General features: G+C 39.0%; 1 long non-coding RNA gene across 1 annotated transcript in view; it reads left to right on the forward strand.

The window, feature by feature from the left end:
* The window catches only part of LOC105941104 (uncharacterized), a 65889-nt gene that overhangs the window by 10943 nt on the left and 32923 nt on the right, over positions 1-22023 (forward strand). The gene's annotated exons all lie outside the window — the stretch shown is intronic.

Here is a 22023-nt window from a genome sequence, read left to right on the forward strand (position 1 = left end):
CACACACACACACACACACACTTTGCTTTTGCAGGTTTACTTGAGACTGCATGAATCAGTAAATTCCACCAATAGTGGTACAATTATATAAAGGCTGGTTTTCTGCTCTCTAGCGCTGTATTGAGGTCCTGTCATCCAGATACATGTTTGTTAATAGATAAGAGCGAAAGCTCTAAGGTGCTACGATAATGTTTTCTACCACTGTCACATTGATTAGTTTCTTTCAGATTATCCAATATTTAATACATTTTCAATTTTCACCTTAAAGGTTTTTTTCCTATCAAAAATCCTCAAATCCTATTTCCCATTAAGACATTGATACTCAGCAGGAACTATATATGTGGTGACTCAGTGTCAGTCACCGAACAAAAACCGGTTTTGTTGCAGTTTGAGGGCTATTGAACCTTTCAGTGTGACAAGCATTGCTCTCAGCCAGATCCGAACCCCTGATAGCCACCAGAAGGTACAGAGAAGAAAGAACGTGTCTTCTCCTGACAACCTCCTTTTACCACATGTCACTTTATCATCATCAAGCTTGACAAGGAATAAATGGGAACACACCAAATGCGGGGGAAACAGAAGCCGTGTCCTCGGTGACACGCGTGTTATTGGCTGACCGTCTTGTTTTGCTATAAGTCAATAATTTTATGCATGTGCATTTTAAGATTGTTGACAGCCGGATGCACACTTTGGATGTGATATTGAGATGGTGCTGCCTATTCAAAAATGATATTCCATTATGTTGATGTGATCTAGTGAGTAATTTCACTTTTCATACATGGACGCGGATTTCATGGGAAAAAACTTACATCCTTGTTATGAAAGTCACCTTGAACTGCTTGCAGATAAAGTTAATAAATAAATAGGAAGAAATACACTTCTATGACAGTAGATGTTTCAAAATAACATATTATTGTTATGTCTCCAATTCCTCACAAAGTATAGTATGAAATAATGTGACCAACGGGAAGAACAGAGCTTGGCAGGTAGCGGTGTGGCTGGTTAACGAGACGTACATTTAGCAAATCAAGTGTGATGTTCACTCATTTTTGCCCATTAGGCACCGTTAGAGTAATCAGGTATGGGTATTTTTCCTGCCCTCCGGCTTCACTGGGTTGTAATGAGCATCATTACAGCTTATTGCAACAGAATAAGGCAAAAGAAAAGTATTTCAAAGAAAAAAAAAAGACTTTAAAGAAATCTACCTGGCTTTTTCAGCAACTTGCTAACTTACTCGAGCCTTTCTATGAGGAATTAGAGATATTCATGTTTCTCAAAAACATTCAGAAATAGTGCTGAACAATTACCATCTAGTCTTTTTTTAACAAATGCATAAAAGGAGAAGTATAAAAATGTACACCGTTACTACTTTTACAATTGCTGGCTAGCTATATTAGCACTAATGCTGTTCAAAGTAAATAGACAGAAGCACCAGCTGTCTTTTACTTCAACATCACTAAACTGGAATTTCAACAAATTTATTCCGAGACGTTCTTTAGCAGATTTGCGTCATTAAACAGAGAATTATAGAAAAAAATTAATAAATATCTGTTTTCATGTTAAGCTAATTAACCCTAACAGTTTAACTATGGTCTTACAACTGTCTACATTTTTTGCACTTCGCACATGTGTAAATGAATTGAATGAACACTTTTTTCTGTCTACTGCAGATATAAATTGTTTAACTATGTAAACTGTGTACACGGCCTAGACTCTGCATGTCTTATATTTCCACTATATTTGGTTGGAGACTTAGAAGGCTGGGTGATCTCTAAGCAGACCTGCATTTAAATTTAGTCACGACAACCATCATGATGTGAATATTAATTTATTAAACATATTTTCATCTGGAGGCAAATTCATAAGAAACCTCAAACCAGAAGGTGAATGTAGAGATTCCTTACAGCACTCTGGCTTCCAGCTGTTCCTGTAGCTTTGTAAACCTGGTCACCCACACTCACAATAATAATTTCTTCTCCTTCTATTCATTTCCAAATGTTGTTTATTTGACCAGCCTGTGAGGGAAATGTGTTTTATTCAGTCCAGCTAAACAAATAAGTCTGGGAACCGAAATATCCACTCATGGATTTTAACTTTCTTAGCAACAGCATGTAGATAAGAGGACATTAAGTAAGATCATGAAAATGTCCTTTTTTGTGTGTAGCTAAAATGATACAGAACAGTGTTTCAGTGTCTTTCTGATCAGACAGTCTGCGTCCTACTGACCATTTGTCAGAGGTGGGACCAAGTCATTGTTTTGCAAGTCTCAAGTAAGTCTCAAGTCTTTATCCTCAAGTCTCAAGTCAAGTCTCAAGTAATGTCAGGCAAGTCACAGTCGAGTCTCAAGTCACTGGTGTAAAAGTCCGAGTAAAGTCACAAGTCTGAAATTTTGAATTTCAAGTCCTTTCGAGTCTTTAAAAAGAAAAAAACGAAAAAAGAATGTTGCAGTTATGCTAAATGTAAATATTAGACCATGTAATTTTTAAATCTGTGTTTTTCTCAACACATGACAAAATAGTGAACTTAGAAAATATACACAAATTGTGAAATTGCACCTCTTTAAAATGCAGCTCAATTAAACCTAGCTCCAAGAATAATTTTCACCGACAGTTCTGAGATAAGCTGCATGTTATTCTTGGATGCGGTTGTAGGACCGGTGTCGTGCCAAAGTAGGTATCCCCGACAGAATTTGTTTCCCCTGTGCTGGGAGCATGCAGGAAGTACTGATGTTTTCATTTTGTGAAAAATTAGTATCGTTACATTACCATTCAGTTTGAGGGTTACAACAGAAAATTATATATTTATTGCTCACGGGGTATCAGATGGGATTATTTTAATAAACCATAAACATTTTGGCTAATAACTATTTTTATTCTCCTGTAACTTTATTATATAAAGAGCTAAATCCTCCAAAGTTTCAGGAGAAATGCGTCATAATAAGAAGTGTTTGTGAACGAAAAATCAGCAATGTGGGATACTGTTTGTCCGTGATTTACACAGGGGGAACAAATTGTGGCAGGACCAGCCTGATATTATTTGTATCCCACTATAACTTCGTTGTATAAAGAGCTAAGATCTCAAAAATGTCAGGAGTAGTCAGTCATTATAAGAAGTGTTTGTAAACTAAAAATCAACAATGTGGGATACTGTTTGTCCGTGATTTGGACAGTCCAGCGTGTGCTCCCGACGCAGGGGAAACAAATTCTGTCGGGGATACCTAGTTTGGCACGATAGTAACTTCAGGTCACTGCAACAAGCCCAGGTACAGTTTACCGACGGATGGGTGCAGGACCTTGAAATGCACCGTGTAGAACGAAAGACCATCGTACGTATCATAAGTTTACCAGTCTCACAAATCGTCTTCATAAATACACAATCGTTAACCGTTTATTAATAGGACCTTTAAGCTCAACGGTAATTAATTAGCAGTGGAAATAATTTCTGGTAGCATCACAGAAATGTAGCAGTGACAATAATACTGTATGCTGTAATCATACTGGGCAATTAGTGATACAAAAAACCTGTTTTATCCTGTGAATAAAAGTATATGTTTTTGTCAATGTACCATAATAACAGAAGCGAAACGCAATATTGTGTCAGGACAATTCACTATTTATGCACAACAAACAAAGGAGCGACAATTTCTGTTCAGCGCCAGACTTGCTTGTAACCTATATCACCAATTATGTTATGAAAATGACGCATTAACTACAACAGCAGACTGACCTTTGTGGGAATGCTTGGAGCAGACTAACCTGTGAGCTGGAGTGTTCTGGGACGTTATATTTGGTCTTTGAATGGCTGCAATCCAGGCCACCCGTTGCCTCTTTGTTACTTCGGAAACATGGCTCGAACAATTTCTCTTCAACAACGTAATCCGATAACAACCGATCTCTTTACCCGTCGGCTTCCCGTGGCTGTCATGCGACCGGCTATTGCAGTTAATAATACAACAGCTTCTTGCCATTTTTGTGTTTCTTTTTTATCGCTGTGATTTCAATTGAAAGCCTGCGTGCGCTAGTACCTCTTGCCACGAGTTCCCAGAATCCTTTGCGGTTTTACCCCTGAATGACGTCACATTTTCAATCTCTATATAATATGTATGTTAAATTTTATATTTGGGGTGAAATAATTGTATGTGTTTCCCCAGACCTCTACACAGTAGCTCATATATGGCAGTAGTAAAGCACAGTATAAAATGTGCAGTGCTTTCTGATCCAACATATGCTTTGCTTTTCCCAGGACGGCAATGCCCCGTGCCAATTTCCCCCGAACATAAGTAATGTGTGGCTTCCAACAGAGCTTGTGGTCAATGATCACCCCAAGAAATTTTATTTCATTTACTCTTTCTAAATATACATTGTCAACACATATTTCTACTTCGATGTTTTTCTTTTGGTTTCCAAACAACATAAATTTGGTTTTATCGAGATTCAATGATAATTTATTTATATCAAACCACTTCTTTAATATCGTTAATTCCTGTGTGATCATTTCCAAAACCTGTGGCAATTCCCCACCTGCACACAGTATATTTGTGTCATCTGCAAATATTACAAACTTTAAAATCTCCGATACTCTGCAGATATCATTTAAGTACATAATAAACATTTTTGGACCCAGTACTGAACCTTGAGGTACTCCACAAGCTATATCCATCAAATTAGATTTATATTCATTTATTTGTACATATTGTTGCCTATTCTCTACATAGCTTTTTAACCATTCCAAAACCACTCCCCTAAACCCGTACTTTTCCAGTTTTTTTAATAGAATTTCATGATTAACAGTATCAAACGCCTTCTTTAGATCTAAGAAAACTCCGAGCGCATACCTCTTATTATCCATACATTCCGTTATCTTTTCCATTAAATCTATCAGTGCCAAAGCTGTTGATCTGTTGTTTCTGAACCCATACTGACTATCTGTCATTAATTCATATTTTTCCACAAAACTGTCAAATCTTTTTATGAAGAGTTTTTCCAGTATCTTAGAGAACTGGGAGAGTATTGACACTGGTCTATAGTTTGTAAAATGATGTCTTTCACCGGTTTTGTAAATGGGAATAACTTTAGCAACCTTCATTTTTTGTGGAAAAACTCCTTTTTGAAACGACAAGTTGAATATATATTTTAATGGTTTTACGATACCATCAATAACTGTCTTTACCGTTACCATATCAATATCATTCCAGTCTGTACTGGTTTTGTTCTTAAGTCCTCTAACTATGTCATAAATCTCTTTCTCTTCCACTGCTCTTAAAAACATTGAGCTACTATTCCTTTCAATATTTTCACCAGTGTCCCTTTCTATTCCATCAACCTTTATTTCTTCTGCCAGTTTTGGCCCTATGTTTACGAAGAATTCATTAAAGCCATTTACTATCTCCTCCATGTTATTAATACTTCTTGTCCCTTCTATAAAGTACCCAGGGTAATCATTATTCCTTGATTCATTTTTGATTATTCTGTTTAATACATTCCATATATCTCTTGTGTTATCTTTATTGTGTTCTAACCTTTTAATGTAATACTCTCTTTTACAGGATCTCATTATATTAGTTAATTTATTTTTGTAAGTTTTATACTTCATTTCAGTTTCTATTGTTCTCTTTTTTATGAATTCTCGATATAAGGTATTCTTTTTTTTGCTGGCATTTTGTAGTCCTTTTGTCATCCATGGTCTTCCTGCATAGTTGTGTTTCCTATTGATTTCAATTACTGGGCAGTTTTTATCAAGTAATGTGTTAACTGTTCTTAAAAATCCTTCGTAAGCTTTATTAACTTCTGTTTGTTCATACACAATATTCCAATCTTGCTTTAAAAGTTCATTTCTAAGACAATTTAAGGTCTTCTCTGTTCTTATTCTTTTGTAAATAATCTTATGTCCATCGTTGTTCACTTTATAATGGCAATTATACGATGCAAAGACTGGTAAATGGTCACTTATATCATTGATTAACAGCCCACTTTTTATCTTTCCTTCTATTATATTTGTAAATATATTATCTAATAGAGTTGCACAATGAGATGTTATTCTGGTCGGTCTTGTTATCAGTGGAAATAAACCGATGCTGTACATGGAATCAATAAATTCTTCTGTACTCTTATTATGATTTGGATTCAATAAGTCAATATTAAAGTCCCCACAAATAAACATTCTTTTCTGATTTATATTTGTAAATAAGTCCTCCATATTATCCTTAAATATCTCAATCTTAGATCCTGGTGTTCTATATATACAACTGACAATTAGGTTTTTCCTTTTTTCTATAATTATTTCCACTGATAAACATTCCATCACTCCATCAATAACAGTCGTCATTCTTCCCATTCTTTTGTACTTTAGGTTTTTATCAATGTAAAGTGCCACCCCACCTCCTTTCTTGTTGATCCTGTCTACATGAAGGAATTCATATCCATTTATTTTAAAGTCTTCTTCTTTTCCAGGAGTTATCCAATGGCTATCACATTGAATGGCTGTTCAAACTGTGTTATAATGTGTTCAATGTGTTGAACTGAAAAGTGCAATTTTACTTTGTTGCCCCATAATTCTGATTTCAAGTCATCCCAGAGAATCAGTGAACCTTTTGAAGCTTAACCACAAGAGTTCATGCTGAATGGTGAGAGTCACACCCAGCCAGAATCTGAAACCAAAGGGTTCTGGGTCTCAACCCTCCCCCCTTTCCTCTTTCTCCCCTTCCATCCCTATTTGACCCAGTGCTGCTTTCATCTTCTTCCTCCCAGTACAAAGTGAATGCTGTGCTGCTGCTGGGATCCAGCCAGCCAAGGAAGGACTCTACCACGCAGACACTACAACCCCCCCACCAACTCCGCCCGCCTCATCTCTGTCTCGCTCTTCTTCCTCTCCCTGTCTCTCTTTCCCCAAGCTCATAAATGCTCAGGCTTCCATTTTACAGAAAATACATTTTGCTGTAACTGCTGTGCTGTTCGTTTTCAGGGCTGCAGGATTACAGGTTATATCCAGGCCTTCAGATATACACTGGCAGACCAGTGTCCCACTGACCCTCCAAAGCCTGCAATTTAGCACAGTTATTTATGGAGCGAGGAGAACACATCCTTCCCTCCTGCCCCTGTCTGCTTTCATGATGCTGGACAGCCGCAGAGGCGTTCACACTTGTGCCTCAGCCCTTCCCTGCATGGTAAGCATGGCACTTTCTCTGTGAGTCACAATCCTATTACCCCTCTGCGGCCTCGTGGTGGGGCGATAAGAACGGCCCGGTGCACTGCAAGAGTGGCAGTGCTGAGCCTCCTTTAGCTGCGGTAGGTGGCTTAACCATGAGAAGAATGCTCGTCAGAGCTTTCAGTGGGAATTAGCTTTTTCAAAGATGTCCGTATGTTTGTTAAATATGAAACCGCGTGGAGAAAAATTAACTAGAATACGGCTGTCAAAACATCTGTAGCATAAAGATAAAAATAGGATGGGAATCAGCAATGTTGGTGGAATTGCTTTTCAGTTTGCAAAAAATAGAGCAACATTGTGGTTGAGGAATACAGTGGAGCACAAAAATCCAAGAGAATGAAATACAGTTCATTTTTCATTGCAAATGATGTGACCACTTTTCATATGAAAAATACATCAGATTCAAGGGAACATAGTACTTATTTTCTCCTTTTCGCTGGACTGGATAAGAAGTTAAAGCCTAATAACCCATGATATCCTAGAATGATTTTAAGTGTAGTAGTTTCCTCTTTTGCCTAAAATGTGAAAGATTCCCGATTTGATCCCAGGAGAAGACACAAATCCCTTTGTTTAAAAATTCTGCCAAATCAAACATGCAGAGGTACCCACTGTGGCAACCACTTGTGAAAAAGGGAGAAGCTGACAGTAGTTTTATCCTAGAGTGATTTGACAGTTCATAAAGAGCTACTTAACATCTTGGGAGTACTTAGGTTTTGGGGGTCGTTACTGTATCCATAAATAGTCCATGATTTTTAGGTCAGGTGAGTGCGCTGGAAAGCCAGTGACACTTAGTTCTTCCAGTGCCTTGAATTGTGTTTGGGGTCATTAACCTCTTCTAGTCCTTCTTCTCGTGGATGCATACCACTTGCTACTTTGTTAGGGTGGCTTTGTGCGACTCACAGGTAAAAATAATCTTATAATGGACCTTTATACAGCCCTGCAGTTTAGCAATTTTTTTTGGGGGGGGGAACAAGCCATTAAATGTCTTTTCTGGCTTTAAGCCAGGTTTCTTCTGATAAGGGGTCACTTGCAAACAAAAGGTTGGGTGGGGCTGCTGTGTACATAGCCAGAACCTTGTGCCTGAGAAAACCAACCAAAGAAGTAAAAACGCCGCCTCAAGCCTCATCTCCTGAACCGATGATGTCTGTAAACCTGCTTATTTAGTCTCGATATTGTTACAGTCACCAGATTAGACAAACGACCGTGCCATCTCTGGGCCAGCTAGACAACAACAACATCTATTTATAAGCTATAACATTATGCCAGCTACTGCTTACAGAGAGTCTTTTTACATGCAGTGACTTCATTATGTGAAACTTTGGTCATGAACATTTACCATGGTAACAGAAAAGAAGGAAATCCATAAGAAGCCTGCTTTTGATTGCTGCTCCAAAAATAGTGCAGAATATTTTCTTCCTTGTTTTAAATGTTGCATCCGTTCACTTTTTAAAAAATATTTCTAAATAATTTTAGAATAAAAAAAACAAACAGTATTTAACATCAACTTATATATATTTTTTGAGCAAATTTGTGAGACAAAGACAAAAGGTCGAGCAAAGACAAAGCGTGTGACCACGTCTGTGCAAATGTCATCAATTTCTGTCAAAGCCCTGAAAGATACAGTGGACTGCACCTCCTCATGTGCTACAGGGGACAGTGCTATAGATGTATTAAAAAAAAGCAGACTGCTTATCTCACCTTCCTATCACCAACCACTAGGAAATTAATGTCACTAACTGAAACTAGCGCCCTTATTTGAGATGCCTATATGCTATCTTGGACTACCCTCTGTTCCCTTCATTTTGAAAATGCACCAAATGCAGTAGACATTGATTACTTTGAGATATCTTAATGCAACAATGCATGTGCTGTCCCAGTCCATATTAAGTGGTCTGTCTATATGATTAGTATGCAGGTTTTAATTGCAGCTGACCTTGTGATTCTTTATAACATATGTAACTGTGAGAGTGCTGACGGTGCTCTTAACTATCTCATCAAACCCCATCTTTCCCCTGAACCTCTTCCCCTCCTCCTCAGTCGGGCCTTTATGTGAGCATCAATCCCTGTTCAACCATGTACATTGTGCCTAATTATTGCAGAGGCCAGCATGTGAAGCAGAAGCAGAGCCTTCACCATATGACTGTAACCCTGTCAGAGCAAGAAAAGGGAATAGGAGGAAATGGGCGGATAATTAGGAATTTGGTTCGTATTCCTTTTCCACTTTCACTCCTCTTCTTCTCACCCTGCTTCATCTGCATTTTTCAGAAGGCTTCTCCAATTACTGAGGCAGTACCCCCAACCATTTCTCCATCCGCCACCAGGGTGGAAAGTAGAAGGGTGTGTGACGAGATGAGAAAACGATGGGTTTCTGGGAACAGTGTGAGTTCAATTTAATGGATGAAATTAGCAATTCTATAGGATAAAGTAAACCTGCAGGAGAAGGATATCGTTAGCTTCATAGCATAAGTGCCTAAGTCATTGACTTAGTCAAATGACTTAGGCACTTATGCTATGAAGCTAACGATATCTATTATATACAACTTGCAGAGTTAGTAACAGAGTTTGAAGATATTTTATCATTGATGGCTTGATGCTGTCTGGGAAACGTCTTGAATGCACTGCACTTTAAGTGCAGCTAAGTGTTGCGTAGTGTTGTGTAAATGTAGATATACATTTATGCAGGTAATTCATTTGTATGTAGCACTCATTGACTATCTAATAAATGAGTGGTTATCGGTGTGGACAACAGTCATTAAATGGCAAAGCAGTAAGTTCAATTATATTCACTGAGTAGAAAGGTTTGAGTTTTCAAACACTCACCACCATATGTTTAGGGAGTAGATTACTACACAGGTAGACACACACACACACACACACACACACACACACACACACACACACACACACACACACACACACACACACACACACACACACAGGTGGAACCACCCTCACGTCGTGTCTCATTTCTCAATTTTGCAGAATCAGCTGTAGTAGAGCTGACATTATCATAGTGGTGAGAAGAGGATGGTGTAGAGGAAAATGTAGTCCTGGACAGTGTAGTGTAGTTTTCACACTTACTGGATTAAGTGCTAATAAAAAAAAACCCCTCATGAATACCAGCTTTGAGCAGCAGTGGCTCAGAAGGTAGGAGGCCGTGTACCAATCAGGGAAAGTCTACGTGTCGAAGTATCCTTGGGCGAGATACTGAACCTCGAGTTGCCCCTGAGTGTGTGTGTGTGTGCCACTGTTAGACAAGGTGTGAAGGTAAAGAAAAAGTGCTTGTATGAATGTGAATGTGATTGGGTGACTGAAGATTGTAGAAAAAGGTGCTTGGAGTGGTCAGCCTCAGAGTAAAATCTTTATCATTTACTAGTTAAGCAGTGCTGCCACTTCTTTATGAATCAAGGAATTAACAAAGCTAACAATTGAAGTTTTGTTCATTTTTAAATAGAACGATTAAGGATGAAGGCACGACAGCAAAATACAACGTTTTGTTTTTTTTTTTTTACAACATCTTCAATTCTTTCCCTCATTTCCCAGCCTTTAAGTCCAGCCTGGAAATTCTGGATGTGCCTAAAAAAGGAATTAAAAAACTGTTTTAACAGCCAATTATTACACTCTATTAGCCCTAGCTGTTTAAAGTGTCAGCTTGGATGGAAAATGGTTCTTTGATGGAAGAGTTAGGTGCACTAGGCTGAATGATAATAAAGCATTTGTGGCACTAAGCATTATCTTACATTTTCACCTGTAACAGATTCGTACATGTATCCGGTTCTTTTGCTCCAAATCTGGAGTCATTGTTTGGCCCTTTAGTTTGTGCCTTAAAATAACCTCTGTAGCTAATGCACTTCTTCCTCGTTGGGCAGTATCCCCCACTTCCTTGCTGTGCAGCTCATTTCCAGCAAAGATAAGGATTTACAGCATGAATTCACTGCTCTTTCAGTGGCTCCAGTATAAAATGAACAAGTGTGATCCCTCTAACCAGCTCTGCTTGCTACACATCCACAGATACCATATCATTTTATAAAATTTCGGTTTACCCCATGTTGACCATGATTTATACCTGAGAATTGCTACATATATCCCCTCTGCCACTCTGCATTCGAAAACAGAAACCAAAGAGAGGCAATGTTAATTATATGGATAACATTATAGAAGTTTCATTTCAGCCATGTAATGTTGCTGTCATTCCTGCTTCTCCTAGCCCAATGTATACCTCACTGGAGCAACATCCCCCAGATCCCAGGTGAGCAATCTCATTCTCACACAGCCATAAGTCGTGCAACGTCCTCAGAATATGAAATCAGGCACCGGGGATGGAAACAAAATTGCCACTAGGAGGGTATCCAAGGCAGTCCTGTTAAAAACATACTGTGGTCATGGGAGGAGTTAGTGTGGTTACAAGGTCATGGTGGGGAAAAACTCATTTACTCTGGGTAGTAAGGTTGACTTGGAATGAGCTGCAGGGTCAGGCTCACAGTGCCTACCTTTCAGTAGTGTGAGAGAAAGCATCTCCACTAAGACCTGAATATCATGGCATTACTAACTGCTAAATGGCCTCTGTGGTAGCAGTATGGATAATGCCCTTTTACAGATTTGAACCTAATAATTGAGCCAGACAGTGTGGCAATGCTTGGTGCTCTTATGTTAAAAATAATATGTTGCATTACAAGAATTAAAAGCTTAAAAAAATAAATGTCTAGCTCAACACACATTCAGTTTGTTTTTCACAACAATGTCTATCTACAAATGTGAAATAATAACACTTCTCATAATATTGATATAATCACCATGATGTTACCCATTTCTTTTTTGGATTTCTGTGATGGTTTATGGATTGTTATCTTCTGGCTGAAGGTATTTCCTGTTTTATTTTGTGATCTTTGGTCCTTGTCTGTTGCTGTCAGTTTCAGTCCTTTGGCGATTGTCCACTTGAGTTGTTTCAAGCCTTCTAGCGCTCTGTGTGTTCCCAACAGTTCCTTTTAGAGTTCCCACTGTTACTGTTGATGTGTTTCTGTTTGACCTTTTGGACTGTTTTACAGACTTTGACTTTGCCTGCTTCTCTTTTGAAATTGTTTGCCTTGCTGGCAGCTTTGTGGTTTTGACCTCTGCCTGTTTCCAAATAAAGGTTTGGATTTATTTTATTTAATTGTGGTTCCAAGTGTCAGGCATTTGGGTTGTTTCCCTTTGAGTTGTCACAGATACGTCGCACAGCTTCCATTTCAGCTTTATGATCACCATCATCTTGGTTTCTTGAAACCAGAAGTGACCACATATGAGATTAGGGGCTGAAATAAAACATAATCATTTAGAAAGGTACAGCCACAGACTAAAGTGGTGCAGTTCACATGCACGGATAAATACGAATAAAACAAGCACTCCGAGAGTGCAAGCCTCTGCCAAGGCAGCTCACTCTCTGGGCAGTGTTTACTTTTAATAGTATTGTATTTTAAAAATATTCATTCTTTTTCTTTTTAAGTGTACTTAAATAATCAAAGAAAGACAAATCTAAAATGTAAAAGTGAGATCAGAAGTCAAATGTGACATGATATTTGTACGCAAATATGATGTGATATTTAGAATTCACACATATCAGGATCATTTACTAAATGTTAACAATTCAAACAATAGTAGTAAGAACCATCGTTTTAAATACCTCTGTAGCATTATTATCACTTTGACCTTCAGCTCAATCTATTAACCTTGAACAGGAGTCAGAGGTCAAATGTGACATGTTATACGACATAATCTTCATACGGCATTTCCTATATGTTGACAATACACATCACACTTTTGCCAGTTCAACCTATAAATCATTCAGTTGACCTTGAAGAGCTTGTTAGACATAAGACATATTTTAATGGATTGTTAACATGACCCCACTCTACAGCTCAATATCAATATTCATTGAACGTTTTTTGAGTCATCATGTTTACAGACACATGCAAACACTAACAAAAATACTAGAAATTCACTCACCAGAGCTATACCCCAGACTTCTTGAGTTAGCTTTTAGCTTGGTTAACTGCACAGCAAGTCATCTTAACGATTAACTGCAACGAAAAAGTATGACTCTCCAAACCAGCGGACTTGAATTAGCTAAGGTGATGCCTAGCTATAACTATTGTTAACTGCAGTTAGCAACCTGTCAATAAATCCTCTTAAAACGACTTAACGTTAAGCCTTAATACAAATTAAACAGTTATGTTATACAAAAAATACAAAATCCCTTCTGCTATTAAACATTCTCTCTGGAGACCAAAACAGGTTTTTTTGTTGTTGCAGGTTTTAAGTCTGTTCTGATGGACATTTGGACATTTTAACATGGGAGTCTTTGAGGATTGACTTGCTTCTTTAGTTAACCTCAAGTGACCATTCAAGCGTTCAGCATTTCCACGCTGGCTTCTTTTTTCACCTCAAGAGGTGCAGACTGATACTTCATTGACCAAGGGACTGTCCTTTCTACTGTCTCACTAACTGAGCTACTCGTGCATGCTGATACTCTCCACGCAGGACTGGATATCTCCTGCTACGCAGATCTGCTAAGAAATAGGAGAGAATAAAATGCAAAGGTGAACAGAATGCAAAACCGTTGACCTTTGCAAAGGTTCATATGTATATATTTCATATATATTTGGTGGTTTAGAGCAACAAAAGGTTTAGGTGAATGTGGTAACATGTTAACAGTCATTGCCTGTTCACAAGTGATAAAATATAAAATAGCAGTTTCCTCAACTGTAAAACTACATTAAAAATGGAATCTAAGTCCTTAGAAGTGGGTAACCTCCAACATGCCACTATGTCAGAGCAGCGCCAGCATATGCAGTAAGAAAAAATAGTGAAAACCACAGAGAGGGTTAGTTTTAGACAGTGCAAGAGATTAACAAAGCACCATATTAACCTTCAGGTGCATCTAATTGTTGGGAAATTGAATGCAGCTCTCAGTGAAGGGAGATCAATATATTGACCTGGCCCAGCTTACAACCTCTAATCCTGCAAATCTTCTTGAGGACCTGAAGTGGTGTATTGAATATCTTAGTGACTTGGATAGCATTGCCGAAACGCAATTTATATAATACATCTGCTGTTTCTGCGTTCGTTCCAACTGGTTCTCGGTGATTTTTCAAGTTCAGTCAACCTTTACCTCATCAGAATAGATTTAGCTGCAGTACTCAATGAGGCTGTGGCACAAAAACTTTGGACTTTATTTGCTGCTTGTCAAGACGATTGTGTCCAGGCCGTCTGAACTGTTCAGACCTTATCTGGATTACCTTTATCTAAATAGTAATTTTACACAGCTACAGCTACACATACAAAGCTTATGACCACAGTTGGTTCTGCAACAGAGAAAAAAAGAAACCCAATATGGCACAGAGAATCTGGAATATCTCATTTCTTAAAAGCTGTGCAAAGCCTGCACATATGCTCTACCTCTCATAACCATAATGGTTAGCATGAAAACAAACTGCCGCTTCTCTTTTTAGAAGCTGCACTGGTCCACTTGCTTCTCTTTTCCTACATTTTAAATGATAGAAATTAATTTCAAATTTCTGTTTGTTCACACACATTCGTATCTTCGCGCTCCTAAATCCTCTCATGGTTTGCAGGTTGACGCTTTCCCAAATCCTACTGTCTGTCCCTTCAATCACAGGTTAGCCCGCCACTTGTCATCTGCAGTCAGGCCTGTTATTGAGAGGCTTCCCTCAGGTTCGCTCTTTGCCTTTAGTGCCTCGATTAAATTAGAGTGACACCTGGCATGCATCCTCAGCAGTAATGGTCCTTCTTTTCATCCCATCCCTTTTATCAACTTAATATACCTCTGATGAAATATTGCAAACCTACAGCCTCTTCTCTGTGCCTGACTAAACTCCGTGTGAGGCAGAAAGAAACAAGTCACTGGTTAATCAGGCTTTAATGATATAGCATGTTAAAAGGATGTATTCAAATAGGTATGAATAACATCAAGAAATAGTAGGCTGTCATCCTCACATATTGTTTTCACCGGATGAATTACTTTTGAAATTACATGAGCACTCTAATCACATTAAATGTGTGGTTAGTGACTCATGCACATTGGTGGCGGTCGTGGGTGGTGATATTTTTAACCTGAGTAAGGCAATGGCAACAGAGTTTGATTCCATTCCCGAAAATAGACGAGTGTTCTGGGGTAATCTTCTTGTGGTGGTTTACAGTTACACTTATATATAATGAATTTTATACACCTTTGTTATGCAAAAGAGGCATGATGAAAAGGATTTCATCTTTGAGAAATGAAATTCCAGCTGCCCCTCCTCCTCGGTGTTGCTGGAGGTGCAGCACTGCACACTGGAGGAAAATCCCCTCCACTCCAATCTCTTGAGCTCTGACGTCTTTGGCCTTTTGATATTTCATGTTGCTTTTCTGTGCACTGGAGGGATAGATGGGAAGATGCTGAGGGGGGGAGATGTTCAGAGCTGGCAACCTTGCTTTAAAACCCATTTAGTGTAATGGAAAACTGAGAATACAGAAAATGTGTAAGAGAAGAAACTCCAGGATGCGCCTTTTCAATGATCCCAATATTTTAAAAAGGGGGGAAAAAGTACTTTATTAGTATTAATTGCTCACATTTTCCTTGTACCGATGCACATTTCTGGACTGTGCACATTTTTTTTCACCTTTATTCACAAATGCTAATTCTGAAATCGGCAATTCTATTTCAGCAGCAGATGCTGGCAGATGTTTTGTTCTTGCTCTGCTTGCTTTAGTGCTGCCTTGGGTGACAACACAAGAATTGATACTATGGTGGAACAAGATGCATTGCTGTTTGGTAGATATTACACATGACTGCATTGACTTTGTCTTGCCTTTGGGTGGACAAGATCTTCTTCAATACTGAGAATCCAAATAATTCATTCTGTTAGGTTGAAGCCATAAGCAGAAGCAAATCTACAAGTAGTAATTATACTGTATACAGTACTGTGAAAAACCTTTGAACCCTTATTTCTTTACATTTTGTTTCCAAACAGCCAGATTTTCTTATATTTTTTAAATGTCATGAGTAGTTCTCAAGGCTTTCTAAAGGTCTTTCAAAGTTCAATCCGGTCCTTATTCCTGACCACTTTCAGAGAGATGCTTTGTATTAATGTTTGTTAACCCACTTAAGACTGACCTATGAATCACTGAAGCATCGCTGAAAAGGCCCCTAACTCAAGGGATGAGCAAGTGTTGTCTACGCATGACAGACAACTTAGCAAAGAACCAATTTTAAATTGTGTCTTTAGGCACTTTGGTACTAGCAGCCTGTCACAAAAACACATCATTTGTTGCCATTTCTCAAGTTGAATCTATGATAAATGCCAGTGATAGCACAGTTTGACGGGCATAACAATCATTTTGCAGTAATTTTAACCATGATACTGTAAACCTGAGAGTTTGAAAAACGTTCATAACATAAATTTAGATCTCACTTTACTCCTTGCTTTATTTTCTTTCGTCCAACTTGTACTTTTTACTTGACAAGCATGACATCATCGTGGGTTCAGCTGACATGCAGCTGAAGTGACATCTGCCCACAATCTGACAGTTACATATAGTATGTTCAGTCCTTTACAACCATGTGAAAAAGCATCTGTTCATCTGCTCTGTGCACATGTATGATTGCCTGCCAGCATACAGTAAACATGCATTACTCACATTCATGGGATGAACACTTCAAGTCAGGGTCTGATGCTCTTTATATGTCTTTCCTGTGTAATTGCATTGTCTTTGTAGGTCCTACAGTATGAAGGCCTGCATTTATCAGAGCTGTCACCTGCCTTTCTTTTGTACAAAGCATAAATAACGCATTAAACTAAGGGTAGACAGCCAGGAGGAGAATACAAAACACATAGTCAAGGAGGAAAACTTCTACAAACAACACTCACATTCATCTCATGTCCTGTGATTATTTCCAGCAGCTCACACAGAGAAAAGCTTTGGTATCTCAAAGGGAAGTGAAAATAGGAGGAAGGTGAGGCACAGCAAAGCTTAAATTGAGGCCATTATTGAGGGCAGAGCGGGAATAGTTTCAAGTTTTACTCAAAAAAAAAAAAAACCTTGGGAAAAAAAATACTTTTAGTTAGGTCAGATGTACGCTGATGGCAGATGCTCTAAATCTCTGGAATGATGTATAACACTGAATTTTCCCCATTACCTGCCATTCTGACAGACATCTGGTGAAGTGCAATAATTGAATATCGCTGTGCGTTTAATCCTTGCTGATATCATTTTTCATCTGACTTGACACAAAGAAATAACTTATGACAGCTTTGAAACGGGTTTTCTTCCTGGCAATCGAGGCAGCTGCGACTAATGATCTGCGTTAACGCTAAGACGAGAAGCGATCCTTTGCTTCGCCAACGTCGGATTCATCACCGGCTTGACAATAAGGCTCGAATCGTGCAGCTGCGAGGATGTTCGTGTAGACACAATACGTAAATGTGGAGCAGCTGGGAATGCGGGTGTACTGCTCCCAATCCTCTCTTTGATTGGATGCTTCAAAGTTTCAAATGGATTGTATGACACCAGATTTTGAAATTAGACCATATTTGTCTATGTTATGCCTTTTTGAACTGCTAATCGCACAGATTTTTAGTCCCAGTCACTGGTGCTTCTTGCAGTAAGCAGGACATAAAGAAAGGGCAGAGGAGCAGGAGATAGAGCAGCGCTCCACTTCTTAAATTAGGCCACAAAAGCAGGCTGTTAAGGCTAGGCTTCTCTATAGGTGTTATTGTACTTTTTCCAATAATTCAGATGAAAATTGCCATTGTTGGAAAATGTTCGGTCACTTAAAGGTTGAATAGTGAGAAAAACGGGCATTCAGTGGATATAATTCACTCCTGTAAAAGGATATTCAGGGATACAAAATGTATTCGAGCGATACTGTTAAATTGTGCTGACTCCCAGATGGTTTGATAGTTCTGATTTGTTTGACAAAAGAAATACCTTGTTGCCAGTATAATGTCTCTGTTGATTACCAGGCTTCCCGCTGCCAGGTGATAAGATCCTGGAACAAGATAATCACCGAATATGAGAAATGGCAACGTTAAACTATTACCCTGACAATAACTGCAGAGAATATTTCTATTCATGTGTGTACAAATGCAAACCGCGAATGCAATCATTTAAAATCTGTCGCTTCACGATTTTCTGGGGAGTTTTTTGTTGTTTTTTTGTGCATGCAGGAAATAATTAAACTGGAAATCCAGATTTCTTGTGTGACTTCTGAATGGATGCACATGAAGCTAGACTACTGTGCCACTCTGCACTCTTTCTCCATCTCTCCATTGCTCTCTCTCTGCCACGCATTAAAACACATTAGCCCTCCAACCCCCCCAACCCCCCATGCGGCGCACAGGAGACAGAGCGAGAGCATGTGTACAAATGAATCAGCGCTGTTTGTTGTACTGTTTCAGACTCGAGCCATTTCGAGTAGCTTATTTGAGAGAGCTGCAGATCATGTTTAGTAAGCTTACTCTCATTATATCAGACCCTGGGGAGAGGAGGGCCCTCTCACTCCATACTATCAAAGCCACGGAGCTGCCTTAGAGGACATGCTTCAGTGTGAATAGAGGCTCTAGAGTACACACAAAAAAGTAGCATGCTCAGCCCACATCACCTCTCTCGGTGGGAAGCTGCCAACATTCAAGGTTTTGATCAGGCTTACTGTAATGGCTGTGGGTGACAGGTATACGAAACCACAGTTGAGGGAATAAATAGCTTGATTAGCATAATGCATCACCAACAAATTTAGCTTTCAGAGCCCGTGAAAGAACTACTTTCTTTTTTGGCCGACTGCAGCATTCACATACCTTCTGGGATCCTGTTTCATAGGAGAAACACAATTACATAAACAGGTATTTACCTCCGCGCCATTGGAAACTAATAAAATTTGCTTCCAGCGTGTCGCTGATACACTCGCCGCTGTTGTCTGTTATTTTTGCCTACTTTGAATAGGCTCTGTGTCTCCCATTGTCCACTAAAAGCACATTTCTACTCTTTTCAGCAATCATAATTAACTTGATACACATATAGCACTTACCTCCAGAAATCCAAGCTGTATTGATCCATCCGGAGCAGAGCAACATCCCTATAAACAGGCTAATCTAACATAAAACGTGGCCTCTCCACATCCTGGCCTGTTGAAGCGATTTAGCTCTGTCTGGTGGCAATGAATAAATAAATAGATAAATGAAACCCACTGGGGCCCTGCAGTGCATCCCAACCATGTGCGTCGGGAAGCAACAGCTAAGAAACAGGAGATTATTTGGCGAGATATCCCTTACACTTCTGCAGGTCTTCAGCACCACAGGGTTGCGAATGGCTACGAAGTGACAGCAACTATCATCAGTCAAACGCCTGCCTCGACCCGCATCCTCCATCTGAACTTCGTGACTTTTTGCCATTCTGGCTTGTGATTAATTACGACTTTGGCTGCTTGCTGATAATCTATGTGATAATCACCAAGGGAATGACCACATTACTTGAATACTAGTCAGACCACGTTTGCTGCTTGCCTCTGTTGCCTCCTTTCCATTCCTCCTTGTTTGACTTCCTGCCAGTAGTTTGAGATTAGACCAGTAAGGGTAGTCGAGGGCTCAGATACCCTTATTTTATGTCAGGTTTACAAGCAGTTCGCTGTAACCTTTGCCAAATGCTCTCATTACACTTAGCGGGCAGCTTTTGCACCTAGAATCAGGCAGTATGTGGTGAAACACAACCTGCTCTTTGAACATTGTCTAACATATGGTTTAAGGGGACGTAGGGGAAAAGAGGATTTCCTGAGAGATTTGTTGAATTAAAAAACATATTTTTAAATCATTTTCTTTGATGAATTCTTTAAACCCACAGCTGTGTTTCCCTCCTCTCTTTGGCCATTATTAATTCATTGACATTTTGCTGGGATGGAAATTATCAGGATGTCGAGGATTGGATATGTGATTGCCTGCAGTGAACAGAGCAATGTTTGATGCGGTGCCACAACTCAATGTGCTTTCTCTTGCTATTTTCTTTCCTTCTCGTATGTTTGAATTGCTGTTTTTCTTTATTTTTGTCTTTTTTTTCCCAGCGGCGTGGGTTCGGGAGGCTTTTCTTTCCTATATAGTTTCACACTACAAACTGCACTAACGTTCACAAAAGTCAATGAGGAGATCTTTTTGGTGAGGCATGTTAAGCGAGCGAAGAGTAAGAAAACAGCACCATCCCTCTTAAATGCTGCATGACCTTTTGGTTCGTTTCTCAGGCATATCTGCACTTGAAACAATCAATCTTAGAGAGCATTAAGAATGTTGATCAATGGTAATCCACAGTTCTCCCTCAAGTCAGACCGAATCTTTTCATCCTTAATTTGTACTGAACAGTAATTAAACCCCGGGAGGTTTTCCTGGGCAATATGTGCCCAGTCTGAGTCAATACCCACCAACCCCCGTTTTCCCTTTTTGCCTTCCCACGCTGAACCGTGTTTTTAAATTTTTGTTTTGAAAATTACAGTCAATGTTCTGCATTTATATTACTGTGTGTGTATATATATATATATATATATATATATATATATATATATATATATATATATATATATATATATATATATATATATATAGCAAGTTCTTATCCAGCATTGTTTTTTAGCAGTTTGCTTATTTGGATGAAAGTACTGAGTTGCTTATCAGTGATATGTTTCCCTCTATTGACAAAGTCATCCTAATTAGAGGCCTAACCATGCATTTTATTCTTGGCCAAGTAGGATTTAATTGCATTTCATTCTTATAATTAAAATGGGTTCCCATAGTAATTGTCACCTCCCATAAAATAAAAATATTGTTTTTATTAAACATAGCCTAAGCGCATAAGGAGTGCGTGATAGATTTATATCTTTGAGGGTTTTGAAATATATAGCGTGCAATTGTGAGTAATTAGAACCCCCGATTCAATTGCTGATTGAAGTCTTGTTATTGATCCAGTAGTCGTTTTTGGTAATGTGCGCCACGTAGAGCAGAGGTGTTCCCACCGCAGCTCTGGCAGTGAGCTGGTAGCCTCTGGCAGATCTCCTGCCATCTGAGCTGACTGTGAATAACTCTGAAAAAAAAAAAAAAAAGCAAATTGATGGGCTTGAGTAGCTGCTGTTCCAGGAGAACAAAGTGAGGAGAGCTCTCTCCAGTGATGTGGGGGTTTTGCTTTTGCATCGAAGGTGACACGAATTCAGTAATCCCTGCACTGGGGTTGTTTGTGTTATAAATATTAATTAACATTCTGCGAAATCGAAAGTGTACTTGAATTGTCTTTTTCATCAGCCGATCTGTCACAGTTATAAAGTTTGTGTGTGTGTGTGTGTGTGTGTGTGTGTGTGTGTGTGTGTGTGTCGAATGGAGGCCAGGAGTCCTGGCACATTTAGTCCCCGACCTCCTTTAATACAATTAATGATTTTGCTTACAACATCAGTGCCACAGTCATGAAAAATTGCACTAAAGCCCCAAGCAACCCCAACTGATTTAGCTCAATTCATCAAGAACCTTATGCTCATTGCCAGTGTCAAACCTAGTCCCGGTATTATCGAGTGCCTTTGTAATCAAGTACCTGCCCTGAGTTCCCAGGAGGGATTATCATTTTGAATGCACAGCTCACAAAGATTTGCTTATATATATTCCACCAATGACTCTTGTTTGGGAGTTTTATAGCATATCAGGCAATCGGAGAGAATTAAAAATCTGCCTTTACTTTATTGTTTTATCATCTATTAAATTTTTGGGTTCATCTCAGGAGACAGATGCTTCAAGATCAACTCTGGGTCAAGCAGCCAAGCTG

The sequence above is a fragment of the Maylandia zebra genome, linkage group LG13 (genome assembly GCF_041146795.1).
Source record: "Maylandia zebra isolate NMK-2024a linkage group LG13, Mzebra_GT3a, whole genome shotgun sequence".
Classification (NCBI taxonomy): Eukaryota; Metazoa; Chordata; class Actinopteri; order Cichliformes; family Cichlidae; genus Maylandia; species Maylandia zebra.